The sequence below is a fragment of the Octopus bimaculoides genome, chromosome 8 (assembly GCF_046866305.1).
Source record: "Octopus bimaculoides isolate indiv1 chromosome 8, ASM4686630v1, whole genome shotgun sequence".
NCBI lineage: Eukaryota > Metazoa > Mollusca > Cephalopoda > Octopoda > Octopodidae > Octopus > Octopus bimaculoides.
The window spans coordinates 31036208-31051630 of record NC_142935.1 but is presented as its reverse complement, the minus strand read 5'-3'; the positions used below and the strand labels follow the sequence as shown (position 1 = coordinate 31051630).

At 32.8% G+C, this 15423-nt stretch overlaps 1 protein-coding gene across 8 annotated transcripts in view; it reads right to left on the bottom strand.

Moving 5' to 3' along the window:
• LOC106873316 (mitogen-activated protein kinase kinase kinase 13-B) overlaps positions 1-15423 on the bottom strand; it is a 204224-nt gene that overhangs the window by 69044 nt on the left and 119757 nt on the right. The window lies entirely within an intron of this gene.

The window sequence follows — 15423 nt, the reverse complement described above, 5'->3', positions numbered from 1 at the left end:
AGGTAAATTTTGTATATTGTTACAAGATTATCTGTGATTACTCACAAGATCATTTACTACACGTCCTCTGTCTATTCACCTGATTCAAAAGTCTTCAGACTTAATTTTATTATATCATCTGTGATGACAAACTACAACACAGTGACCGTTTAGAATGCTGCTAACAGCTTAGAATAATTTTGTTCAGTATTAATAATAATGGTTTCAAGTTCTGGCACAAGGCTAACAGTTTTGAGAGGAGGGACATAGCCAGTTATCTCAACCCTAGTATTTGATTGTTATTTTAATTTTTTTCGGTCCTAAAAGGATTAAAGGGAAAGTTGGTCTAGGTGGGACTTGAACTCAGAATGTGAAGTGCTAGAGCAACAAGACATTTTTCCATGCTGACATGGGTTGGATGACTTGACAGAAGCTAGCAAGGCCAAGAGCTGCACCAGGCTCCATTGTCTGTTTTAGCAAGGTTTCTACAGCTGAATGCCCTTCCTAATGCCAACCACTTTACAGAGCATACTGGGTGCTTCTTACATGACACCAGCACTGACAGGGTTACCAAGGACCTTGCAAGACAAAGATCTTTCAACTGGAAGTGGGGAGTGGTACTGAGGGAGGGATATGGTTGAAAGATTAAAGGTATAGAGGGACAGAGATAGCTGTCTTGCTGAAATGTAAATACTATGATTAGAAATGGATGAAGAAACAGTGTTTTAGGAATAAAGTTGTTGGAGCAGTACACCATTTACAAATGTTTGAGAATTATTTTTTTTTATTACACAGCACAGTTTGTAACTGACTGTCATTGATTGCAAGTTTACAATGAGGCAATCTCCAATGGCAAGAGTGATAAAGGTGTGTCTGTAATTTGGTGGAAAAGGATTTCATTTTCACAAAGTTTTCATTTGAAGAACATTGGATTTTCACCAATGTTCACATCCTTTGCTAATATACATTGGAAAGATATTAATCTCCCTGTCCCTCTGTATGTATGCACACACACACACACACACACACACACACACACACACACACACACACACACACATCATGGGCTTCTCCATAGTTTCTGTCACCCAAATTTCACTTATATGGTATTAGTCAACCCAAGGCTATGGTAGAAGAGACTTGCACAGAATGCCAAGCAGTAGGATTGAACTTACGAGCTCATGTTTGAAAATCAAACACCTTAATCGCACAGCCACGCCTGAAGCAAATCAATATTTAATTTATATTATTTTATTGCCCAATACAGATTAATCACCTATAACGCTAGAAAACCATCTCAACAACAAAAGAGAATAAAAAATAAATCATTAGCGAAAACTCCCTTTCAATTATTAAATAAAGAGTTCTTTAGATGCTATTTGCTTTTTTGTAGATTTACCATGCGCAATATCAAAGAATTTTGTTTCTTTGAAAAGTATTGAAAGGAAATAAGCTATTTCCTTTCATTTGTCAATACAGAGCAGAATGAACATATTCTCACATATCAATATTTAAAGCAAATTTAGAAAGTTAGCTATTAATAGATAACCTTAATTTCTGTTCAATATTTGTAAAGGTATTTGTACAATTTACTGTTCAGGAAAGGGTTCCATTGTTCCTCATTAGCTTGACCTATTAGAGCAAGATTGCTCTTTAGCATATAACTAGAAGGTTTAGATTCAGCTTCACCCACATATGTAGACTTGGAATTTCATTGAAATGAATAAATCTTGGAGATGGTCAGTTGACATTTATACTTCTGGCTGAGGAAAAAAAAGTGATTGATTCTTTGACTTTTCTTTCTTCCCATTCATGTGTGTGTGTGTGTGTATGTGTGTGTGTGTGTGAGAGAGAGAGAGAGAGAGGAGAGAGAGAGAGGAGAGAGAGAGGAGAGAGAGAGAGAGGAGAGAGAGAGAGGAGAGAGAGAGAGGAGAGAGAGAGGAGAGAGAGAGTATGCATGTATGTAGACATAAACATAAGTTTATTAGAATATATGTGTATGATGATGATGATGATGATGATGATGATGATGATGATGATGATGATAAAGATGTAGATGCTTTACAATTCTAGATTGATGTCCAGCCAATTAATCTTCTAAACTAGGGGCAATAAGACTAATGTATATTAAATTTTGAAGCAAACGAATAAAATATATGAAATAAAACTGAATCTAAGTAAAAATAACATCCTGAAGATGACAGCTCTTAAAAGGGAAATGTTTTAAATGCTGTCATAGCATGCTGTTGATATCAATGAGGTTATGTTATAAATGTTGTATGTGTCATTAAAATAATTGGTTAAAACATTCCAGATATTTTTAATACAATTCTAAAAGGGATATATGTAACTTGAATTAATACGATATTACTATGTATAGTTATATTCATGGACATACATAGGTAAATGTGTCTGCATCTGTATAACATGTTGTATAGGTGTATGCACAATAGATAGCATTACTAATGATATCATAAGCCATCCTGTTTATCTGAACGTGACAGAACTGCTTAACTGAGCTCAGATGTGTTAGCATATTATGAATAATGAATGATGAAATGGTTGACATCTCTTATTCTTAAAAACTGCTTCATGTTCTAACATAACTACAAAATTCCGTTTTCATTTCTTGTGGTATAAAAGGATGGTCTGAAGAGAATTAACAGATCTTGTGATAATCTAATATCAGTGAATATAAAGACCATAGCCTCTAGCAATGTGAATGTCCTACAAATGATAATAACAATAATGATTTCTTTCATAGGCAAATGGCCAGAAAACTGGAAGAAAATGTTAGTCGATTAAATCAAACTTGTACTGTATTTCAGCAACTAAATAATAATACTAAATAAAATCTAAACCATACCTAAAGACTCCTATTTGTGGGTCATTTTATAAAGGTTGGCATCATGTAGGATGCTACATAAAAGGAATCTGATTGGAGCTACCCATGGTGTTTAAGTGCTGCTTTTTCTTTAGGGCATTTCAATTGGAGATTTTAATTTTATAAAAAAAAAATCTTTGTCTACACTGCTTAGTAAGAGAAGAAGACCAAGGTGTTACTCCATGATCTTTTCCAGGGCCTCTGACACTGGTAGGAAGAAGAAAGGAAGTTATCCCCAAACTAGAAACCTGACTCAGATGCTTGCAAGAAATTTGACTCTGCTAAAGGTACCCACAGGCCAGTTGGTGATGCTAAACTGTGAGATAAACTTCTTATAACAGTCAAAGATACACGTCACATACTTTAAATTAAAGACTTACATAACAGTCTTTCTTACAAATACAATTTCTCATACACTTTATCTCTATTTCTTGTACACTGTATCTCTATCTGTTCTATACACTGATATAACCCTGACATATATATCTTCAGCACCTACAGCTATTTATATACACACACTTATAGGCTCTCACACATACTATATATGTATCACTCTCTCACATACATACTGACAGATTTTCTGCACTTTCGGAGGTATTTAAAAGGACACATACACACTCTCACTTTTGCATGTGTGTAGAATCTAACAGTAACACACACACACACACACACACACACACACACACACACACACACACACACACACACACACACACTCCAAAACACTGCTTGAAAATACATTTGCTCAGGCACAGAGACACTGAGACACTCTCATAAAGACTGTTGAACTTATACTACATGCATGTTTAATAATTGACAGGTGAAAGCAGAACTCACATATCTCCTTTTCAATAATTAATTTATCCTTTTGATTAAGATTACTCTAACACAAGTTGTGAAAGTAAGTTAATTTAAAACAGAAAGAATTATAGATTTTTTTTTTTTTTTTTGGTATGGTGAGGAGCCTTATGTTTTTTTTTTCTGCTTTGAAATAAATATAGAAATATCTACAAATAGATTTAAAAGCTAAATATTAAACTGACATCTTATATTTTGCAAGCAACAGTCATTTATGAAAGATCTACAAAAAAAAAAAAAAACCCAAAACAGGAAATAAACATGAGTCTAAGCAGATCTCATTTGTGCATTTCCCAATATTCTTTTCTGCTCTAGGCATTTGAACTCAGAATGTAAAGACAGACAAAATACTGCTAAGCATTTCGCCCAGCATGCTAACGTTTCTGCCAGCTCACCGCCATGCATTTCACAATATTGTGTCAGGAGAAATCTTTCAGAAATATAAATGACTTTTAGAATATTGTTGGTAATAACATGTGTGATTTATGCAGATTTATTTTAAGCTAAAAGTACACGTCCACTAATTGACAGGCACCAAATGAATAGGTTAAAAATACAAATGGTAGGATGAATGGTATTAATGCAAGGAAACTAGCCTAGCAATTCTCTGCCAGGCCAAGAGAAAATAATCAATTTATAAGAGTAAAAGAGTAAAAGATAACACTAATTCACAGTTTCCAACATATTAGTCAATAAAACTGACTGATGCAATTTGTGATCAACTGTTAAGCTAACACATTTAACTTTTTAACAAAAATGATTTTCATGCTGTTAATTCAATGACTAACTATTAAAGTAAATGAAAAAAGTCTTGAAACAATTTTGAATCCTATATCATCATCATCATCATCATCATCATCATCATCAAGATGATGATAAGATGGCAATGACCACCACCAAAAACAGAATATACAAGTGAAACATGGTTTTCTTGGCCCACATTAACTCCAAATAAGAATTAACTCAGACCTTGATGAACTGTCCAACCCATATAAGCATGGAGAATGGACATAGAAATGATAAATAACTTAGTAGCTAAATTCCTGGAAGACAAAGAACCACAGAAGGTGATGTGGTGAATGATAATGGCAGGTAGTTAGATGAAGGATCACACCAGATGGAGAGAGGGCGGTAGATGGTTAAATAAAGGGTCATAATAGATAAGGAGTAATGGACAATAGTGAGTAACAAGATGCAGGACTATGTAAGACAAATGGTGTATGGTAATATGAAGTACTGTAGTACACAATGACTTTGAATTAGAATGGGCATAAGGAAAGGGGTCTCATTAATTCTCCTAAATGTGATAACCCCCTCATGCTAGTGGCTCAAAAATGCACCCATCATACTCTGTAAACTCTGTAAATAGGGTTAGTGATAAGAAGGGCATCCAAATATAGAAATCACACCAAAAAATATCCACAGTAGTTCTGTGTCTTGCCCTTGGTCTCAGCACCTTTTGTAGTCCTTCATCAAGATACTTGCTGGAGTACATCACATCACATCACCCACCAAGGTTATTTGTTGCATAGAGATTCAATTATCAACCTAATTATCCTAGAGAGGTCACTATGGCAGCCAGAGACCTATCTTTACATAGTGATACTGATCTCTAATACATATTCTACCACACTTGAGAATGTAGTTCAGAATTGAGATAAGGACTCTGCAGGCCATATTGTAGGCTGGGGGGGGGGGATCTTTTAATTCTCATGTGCAAGTCATTCTTTCTAGAGACGGCAGTCGGATAGAAAATGCACTCAATCCACACCTTACGATATACAAAGAACAAAGAGGCTGGTTTCCTCTATTGTTACTCCTTCCAACCTATGCAAGATTTGGAAAAAAAAAAAAACATCAGTGCAAAATGGTGGTGGCGGTGGTGGTGGTGGTGGAAGGGGTGGGTCATTATTGCTGCTACCATTGCCATTAAACTCAAGACATATTCTCTATCTTTTATGACAATTTCTCACACATCTGTTTGAGTGCCAGTAGTAATCTGGCTTTTATTTTATTATCTTATTTTTAATATGAGTCTATTTTGTCAAGAACTCTACATAATGATCATGTGCCTAACCAGAAATTTTCTTTTAGTTCATTAAATATTCTCTATTTGATTAATATTTTAGGCTTAAGCTATGTATGTATATTCAATCTTTCTGTCTATATAATGAAATAAGCTATAAGCATCTGATCTCTCCTAAGAAATTATCACAGAGCTGGCTAGTATTCCACTTTTACCAAGAAATCTTGCTCTACCAGGTTCCTACAATTGCTAGAATAGAAATTGCTTTCCAGTAGGATCAGTAATTACTTAGAACGACAGACAGCTTTCCCCACATATTCTATGTAACATCTGAATAAATAGCATTCGAAATAACTTCATTTTATTGTCATCTTGATATATTTATATTTTTATGCAAACGTACATAACCATACTCTACAGACATACACTTTTTCTACCAGTTATTTCAATATGCAGATAACAATAAAGCCATGATCAAAATTGTTTATAAGAGATGGGAGTAGCAGTCATGCTTGTATGCTTCATAAAACAATTTTATAGTTTCTTGGAGTTGTTCTTTCCTCAATGCACTACATTCCATGCTAACAGGGCTTTATCTAGGTATTGCAGGCTTCATTTGTATCGATCTTTTGGTCCAATATTGCTTCTCTTCACAGCTGTATTCAACTCAACTAATACTGATTTTTATTTTATTTATTTTTTATTTATCTTTTTTTTTTTGCGATTACTTTTGAAGCACCTTTCTTTTATCATTGACCTGGAGTAAAATAATAACAACAGCATTTATAGGTTGAATATTTAAAGGAACCCGTTACTCTGGTAAATGACTTCAGTCAGGATTTAATCTAGCATATAAGTTGTTGTTGCTGTTTAGCCCAGATCAGCTTTAATCCACAAGATCCATGATCAAAAGCATTCCAGCTATGATCGTTCAATATTTTTTTTTTCCTTTTTCAGACATTGTATATCTTTGTATGTTAACATTCAATGTGTCTGTTCTTTTTATAAGATAACAAAATGTGATTTTAAGAATATTTAGCTGCTATTTCTAGCAGGTTACTAACCAAGTAGAGACTTCTTTGTGTTTTAACAGAAAGAGTAACATTCTAAATTAAAAAAATCAATACACTATAGCTGGTTGGAATTTGAGTTTTTTTTAGTTATTCCGTATCTCAGAGCTCACATAAATATTGGCTCCAAGAAAGAAGCTAAATCTTTTGATGTGGATTTGATAACTTTAAAACTAAGTAACTTCAAAAAGAACTATGAAATGTGGAGACTCAGGTTTATACAATGAGCTAAAAGATTTCTTTTATGTCAAGAAGCTGATGGTGAAAAGTTGTTACTTTGTAGCCCCAGATTAGTTTTGACTGAGAAGGTCTACGATCATAAGTATTCAATCCATGATCACACCAACTTTCTTTTTGAGGGAGGTGACTGATCTGAAAGTACAGTAACCAGAGTAAGAAGAGGTTGAGGAAAGTTCAGGGAGCTATTACCACTTAGCAGCAAAGGTCTTTCCCCTCAGAGTGAAAGGTAGATTACATGATGCTTGTGTTACAAAAGTGATGCGGTAGTGTAGTGAGATACAGGCCTTGAAAGTGGAGAACATGAGAAGGCTGGACAGAAATGAAGTGAGCATGCTCCAGTGAATGTACAATATAAGTGTGCATGGACAACATAGTATAAATGTGCTGAGACAAAAATTGGGTATTAGAGGAATAAGATGTAGTGGGCAAGAAAGAAGACTGCATATGGATGAGGACAGCTGTATAAAGAAGTGCCGATAGCTAAATGCGACTGGAACTTGCGGATGAGGAAGACCTAGGAAGATATGGAAAAAAGTGGTGAAAGCTGATTTCAGGACCTTGAACATCAAGGGGAGATGAACAAAAACCAGGAGGACTGGCAATATATATGCAGTTCTCAAGAAGACCCATCCATTTTGGTGAAACTGAGTTCTGATAGCACTGTGTGTGTATGTGTGTGTGTGTGTGTGTGTGTGTGTGTGTGTGTGTGTGTGTGTGTGTGTGCATGTGTTTGTATATATATCTATCTATCTATCTATATATATATATATATATATATATATATATATATATATATATATATATGTGTGTGTGTGTGTGTGTGTGTGTATATATATATATGTGTATATATGTATATATATATATATATATATATATATATATATATATATATATATATATATATATATATATATATATATATATATACATTATATATGTGCACAACTAGACCCTTCGCCCAGTTTCTTCCTCTAAATGACCCTACCACTCATCATCACTCAAGTAAAAATAAAACAATATCAAGTACAATAAGCTGAGTGCCATTGTGGTTTTCAAAAGTTCCTTCCTGATGGCTTGCTCACACCAGTAAGTGCAGCTGGAGTTAAGTAATCATAAAATCAGCCATCAACTTACACAGACTTAACAAATATTTCTGAATCAAATACCTCTTTACAAAGAATGCTTCCAATAATGCACTGCAGACAAGCAATATGAAAGTTTTTACAAGAGCCTTACTACATCAACTGTAAGTTGTCTGGATTTCAAAATACACACATGCCCCACTGATTCACATTTCCTCTTTATTACTATTATCATCACCATTACAATGATCAAGTCAACTCATTTGTACATGATAGCATGAATTACAATGACTTGTATAACATCTTTATGCTGTTATTTTGGTTATTGTAACAAAAATGCATTTTGTTAACATAAACAATACCAGTTAATTGTTCTGATATCTATTGTTTTAAGTTATTCAGTGTATTTTTGCTAAGATATCACACTTCTGTTGAATATCAGGAAATGGTATCTATCTTTTCTTCACAGTACAAACTAAAACTATTACTTCACAACATTGAAACTATACATAAAATTTTTTAGAAAGTCACGATTAGAATTATGAAAAAGTGGTCAGGAAAACAAATACTAGTTATTCAGGAGCAAAAGTAAACTAGTAAGATTTATTTGAGTTGTTAAGAAAATTACTTTTTATATGATTATGCTTATAAAGGTTACTAAATTTTTGTCAGAAATTTTGATATAATTTCAGCTTTGTTTATTTGTCTCTATTACTAGTATGCATTTCCATTCAGATTTAATCTCTTGAATTGTAAGCAATGTAACAGAAAAATAATTCTGTAAAATTTAAATAATAAATTTGTAATACTAAGCTACAGGTTTTAGGGAAGGGTGTAGCTGGTTGAATCATCCTCAATATATCACCAGAATCTGTTTTATCAACTACTGAAGAAATAAAAGTGGGAGTCAACTCTGGCAAGATTTGAACACAATTGAAGGATTATAATAAAATGACACAAACACTGGAATATTTTAAAATTTGTGCATGAAGAAAATATTAAGTTTGCCTTAGCATTTTCATCATTCGAAATTGAATCTTTGGATTCCTTGTAGCCTGTTAATGTAAATATATCAATTCATTCTCTCCAAGCATCCTTAATTGCAGTTGAGATTCATGGGGCATAAACATCTGGGCTTTTTTCTTTTTGAGATGCTTTCATTAAATTATTTATATGTAATTTTATTTTCCTTGCATATAATTAGGATCTGAGAAACCAAGGTACTCCTACTGAAAATTAAACGAACAGAAATTTACACCATTCAATATTAGTGGCATAGAAATAGCATTCATAAATTAACCAAATTTCTAGTTCAGGATGTTGATCTTAATGTCTCAGAAATCGCAATACTCTAGTAGTTAGTAACTTGACTACATATTCAAATATATAAATTAAGTAATACTCTTCAAATAAGATTATATCATAGGTAGGAAGGTGGAGTGGACTCTCTCTCCCCAACCCCCCTCTCTCTCATGTACTCATACACATACACTCACATCAGTTAGTTCTAATTCCATGAGATTCATAAATATGTCTAATTATATTTTGCATCACAGATTCACAATTAGGAGAAAATGGAGAAGGAAATTTATTCTTTAATCATTAACTGCCTTTTTTTACTGTTTTTTTTTTTTAATAATTTTCTTTTCTTTTCTTAATTAGCAGATGAAGGTAGAAAGCATGTAATGTATAGTAGAAAGCTACAGAGAGTATGTCCTTATGCTTCATTTTTGAAATCATGGTGATGGATAGATTTTGTAATACTGTATATCAACAAATTCACTTTTTTAAAAATCAATGCTTGAAAGGTGCTGTTCATGTGCCACCTGCACAGGTGCCGGTTACATGACACCACCATTAGCCATGACTGTGATTTCACTTGGCTTGATGGGTCTTCTCAAGAACAGATTATCGCCAAAGGTCATTGCCTCTATGAAGCCCAAAATTCAGAGATCATGCTTCACAACCTCATCTTGGGCCTACCTCTACCACAGGTTCCCTCCACAGTTAGGGATCAGCACTTCTTTACACAACTGTCTTCAAATGCATATATCTCATTGGCCAAGCTTAAATGTGAGATAAGTCATTAAATTAATTAAGTTAATTTAATAAAAATTTAAATTTCATCTTCTCCCCATATAATCGGAATCTCAGAAATCAAGTTATTTCCATTGAAGAAAAAACAAAAGATGAAAAATTCAACAAAACTAACATTAAAAATCAAGTGACTAAGGAAGTTTTTATCTTCATTTAGCTCTATTGACTTTTTCCTGATACAGATACTTGTTAATTTTCCTTTGTTGAATTAATATAGCATACTTGAATTCTGTGGACAAAAATCAATCTTGCCAAGCAAGTAGCTAAGATAACGATAGCATATTTATTTCTATATCATAACATTTTGCAAACACAAGGGGACAGCTGAGGTGAAACTCTTGGGAAATGATAGAGAATCTAAAGTGTTTGCTTAAGATTACAAAAGTAAAAATTGAATGAATACTTGCAGAAAATTGAAGGTTCTGTTAATTAATATCTCTAGTACAAATAGGAGTTCAGTGGTTCAAGTGATAAAAGTAACCATCCTATTTATTTAATTGGTTAAGTATCAAGAGAAAATCAACTATACTTTTTCTTTCTCTGGTTACATTAAATTTGAAGGGGGTTTGCTTTAATAGAGGAAAAAAATTAACAACAACAATGTTTATAAGGTTTTCACCGTTTTAATAGAATTATCTTAATTTTTGAAGTTGATTAATTTTATATGAAATCTTTGAAGAACATCTTCCAAGCCTGAAACATCAGAACTTCACCTCCCTTTACAGTACACTCACTTATTTTATAGTTACTTTTTCGCAATGAAATCTATTATTTTTCGTTTTTTCATTGTCTATTTTATTATTGTTTTATTTTAGTTTTAAATTCAGTTTAGCATTTTGAAACCATTTATTATCTGCAGGCTTTTTTTTTGGGCTCTATCATATGTATATGCACATGTAACATGTAAGGCATAAAAGAAAACAAATGAAAAAAAGCCAAATTTTTTGCCTTTCAAGTTTATATAAAATAATCATTTACTCATACTGGAATTTCATTGAAGCAGTGAAGATAAAACAGTTCTTCACATTAAGTGATAACCTGATTAGAAAAGTAAAGCTGAGGCAAGTTGTATTTAGCCAAACATTATATTGATATAACAACATTACTACAAAAACTCATGCAACATAAGAGGCAAATCATGCAATCATATTTGAATGTCAATATTTTTGGAAGTTTTGTAGATAAAACATAACCATTCATCTCTCTTTACAATTTGAATATTTCAATGCTTACTTGGTTAAAAAAAAACCCACATTATTTTTTGACTTCCTCTACATCTTTTGATAATGCCTTACCCACCATTACAATTTTGTAACAATGGCATTATTTTCTGCATTCGTGCATACACACACACACACACACACACACACACACACACACACACACACACACACATAGCCTACAACCAAACACCATGAAACCTATATAATCCGCACACTTGGTAAAGTCTAATATTTCAAGGAACACTAATATCAGGACATCAATAATACATTTACACATGAATGGTGAAGCATGACGTCAAAGCTGACATGAAACAAAGATGGAGTGTTTATGTGTCTTGCTGTAAATTGTGTATTAGTTGCACAACGCAACTCATACAATTAGAACAGATAAGAGATGGTTCATTTGAAGGAAACAGCTGAGATTGATGATGTTCACAGCACTTTTACTTCTGCTGACAGTAAAAGGTTATTCAAGACAACGACGGGGAGCTTCTACCTGCTAGAAATATCTCTTTCTAACTTTGACACTTGACTAACAATTTTGATGGGAGGGGAAAGTCAAGTGCTTTGAGCTGAATGCTTGATTGGTACTTATTTTATCGACCTTCAATTTGATGAAAGGCTAAGTCGAACTTGGTGGTGTTTGAACTTAGAATATAAAGCCAGAAGAAATATTGCCAAGCATTTTGCCAGCCTGCTAACAATTTTGCTATTTCACCATCCTTGACCTGTTAGAAATAATAGCCAAATATTATATACACATCACCATCATAAAAAAAAAGGAGAAGGACATTTTTGATAACATAGTTCTAGATATAATGCATTGGAAAGAAAGACAGGCTGGTCATGGCTAGAATGTCTTTGTTTATAGATCAACTCAGTTAAAGTTTATCTGGGACTGAAGGAGAATGCCAACAAAGAAAAAGAAAGGTTCTTCTCTCTGTGTAAAGTAATGAGGTATGAAACATAAATAAGAAGAATAATGTACGGTAGTAGAACACGAGCAATGAACACCAAAGACCTGATTTAGCTACAAAGAAATGAGCCACTATGTGCGATCGTTTGGATATGGGAAGATGATTTGTGTAGAAGACTGTGAAGGCTGATAAAAATCAAAGGTATTGGACAATGTATCTAAAAGCAGTTATAAAACAAAATGGATGTGAAATGATGATACACAAAGGGTGAAAAATGTGCATTCTCAGTGGATGATATGCAGGTTAAAATTAGATATAGGAAGATATGAGAATAAATGGTGATCAGATCTGAGAATGCTGGGTCTCACAGATATTTGATCAAGATTGACTTGAGAGTTGTTACATTGCAAAAGACCTGAAACACATGAAAATTAATTACAACAATATAGCTTAAATATACTTGATACTCTAATGCAACAAAACAGCTGATGATGACAATGACGATGATGATGATGATGATGACGATGATGACGACATGATGGTGGTGGTGGTGGTGGCAGTAATGATAATGATGATGGATTTTGAAAAAATTGAATGTTCAATCAATGAGCTGACTGCAATTAGCTTTGAAACACCAGTGCATCCTCTCTGCACCCTAAATGTTATAAAAATTAACAGGCTCCAGTTTCTTTTTATCCAAATACATATAAACATATATGCATGTATGAATATGCATGCAGATTCCTTGCTAATCTTTATTAGATAGAAAGACGTTTAAACTGTGAATAATCGGCCAGCATTTTGCAATAGTGAAAAAGATGCTAAAATTACTCATTTTTCATTTTTGCAATTACTTTATCATGCACTATTGCAACAAAAGAGGTTATCATTTCTAACAAACAATGATGCATGATCTAGTTCAAGTCTTGTGAAATATAATTTCATTCAAACACACAAAACAATAATCATCTTATTCATTTTTTTTTTTTTTCATATTTTTTCTTACCCCTGAATGGTGAGAATGCAAAAAAATGAACAAATAATAACAATTGGTGTTTTTCAGACTAGAAAGAGGGAATAAAAAAAAAACATCACTGATTTAATTAATTTCCAGCAATGATGGTATCATGAAATAACCTTTTTGTGACTATTGTTGTTTGTGATTCTTGTAATTCAACATACAGAAATCATTCTCCCAAAATAAATAATTGTGTCTCTATTTTGTTTGAAACTGACTTTGACATGTATTGTTCAGTGTGCAATAAAGGATATGATTAGAAATTAAATTCCTAAATTAGTAGTGAATTTACTATTAGTAGTAGTTTTTATGCAGCTTAAAGTAATGTCCCATAACACATTAGGTTGTTGGGTTACCACTGTAGACTTTTGCTCTTTTGTAATCATTCAAAGCTGTTATGTTTTTTAGAGCCATGAAAATGATTTGGGTGAAGTATTGTAAAGGAACAAAATGTCAATTATACAGTAGCTCTACAGAAGTAAACGTGTCTCCCAGTACCTATTAACAGTGAAGAGGCCTGTGACATTCAAAGTTAAATACTTTGATATGGAAACAAAACAATGATGGATTTGAACTGTCAAACCTTCCATTGTTAGCCTGGCAGCCTATTCATTCAGTCAGGTTTAGCACCTTCCATGTACTATATTCGTAAAACCAATTACTTTGAAATATTGTAAATTATTTATCTTTCTTAAATATAAATTGAAAATCGGGACAATTTATTTTCTTTAAGCAATTTCAAAATAATAGCTATTCACTGAAAATACAAGAATTTTATTTATTTTACAAAGCAATATTCTCTCAGTCTTTCCCAACATGTTAACTTTAAGCTATAGAAAAGTTATCTATAACTCTCAACCAATACCAATCTTGTTAGTGAACATTATTTTCCAAAAATATTTTACAGAAAACAAGATATTCAAATGTGTAAGGAAAAAAAAAATTTTTTTGAAGTTGATCTTTGTTAATTATAACATTGATTATCTAAATAAAAAATAAAATGAATTTAATGCAAAGAGAGTGTTAGTAATTCCATATATAAAATAATTAACACTAAAAAATAGTAAAGAATTATATGGTATTCTAACAAATGGTATATATAAAATAGAAAATATCTAACTTATACATCTTTGTTTGATGGTTATTGTAATAATGACAAGGAAAGACATAATCATTCTAATTATAATTGTATTATTTAAATGGTAATTTTAGATACATTTTAATTTGGTGCTGGCTTACTAACATGATTAAAATGGGTTTTGAAGATTTGAACAGTTTGCACCCTTTCTACCAGTGAACATAGGGACTTCTAAATAGTCATCAACCAGATAGAAAGCAGCAATTTTCATACATATGCCTACCATCTAGAAAAAGGAGAATCATATTGGATAATCTTTTCTACTCTGGGCACAAAGACTGAAATTTTTGGGGAAAGGGCAAGTTGATGACATTGACCCCAATACTCAACTGGTACTTGAGTTATTGACCCCAAAAGGATGAAAGGCAAAGTCGACTTTGGCAGAATTCGAGCTCAGAACATAGTGCCAGATGAAATACCACTAAGCATTTCACCCGGCATGCTAACAATTCTGCCAACTCGCTGCCTTAGAGTCGTATTGGATAATGATGAACTCCTTGATATATTAGCCTGATAAAAAAAAAAAAGAAAAAGACAGGAAGGTCATAGGTGGAAAGTTTTACATCTTAGGATTACATGATCAGGAATAACCAGGGGCTAAACAAAATAACAACAATCACTGATTGCAAAATGATTAAGTAAAACTAATGTTGCTGTCAGTCAGTCATACTGAAGGAAACAGAATAATGTCCTGCCTTTGTAGGTAGCAAATAGCATTAACCTCTTAATTACTATATGAACTGTGCTGTCAATTAAATAAGAGGAAGTCAAACGTATACAAAAGAAATGAGTTTTAGATGAAGCTAATTATTGTACATGAATATTTCAAAATTCACACTCAAACATACATAAGCTATATGTATGTATGTATGTATATATATATATATATAT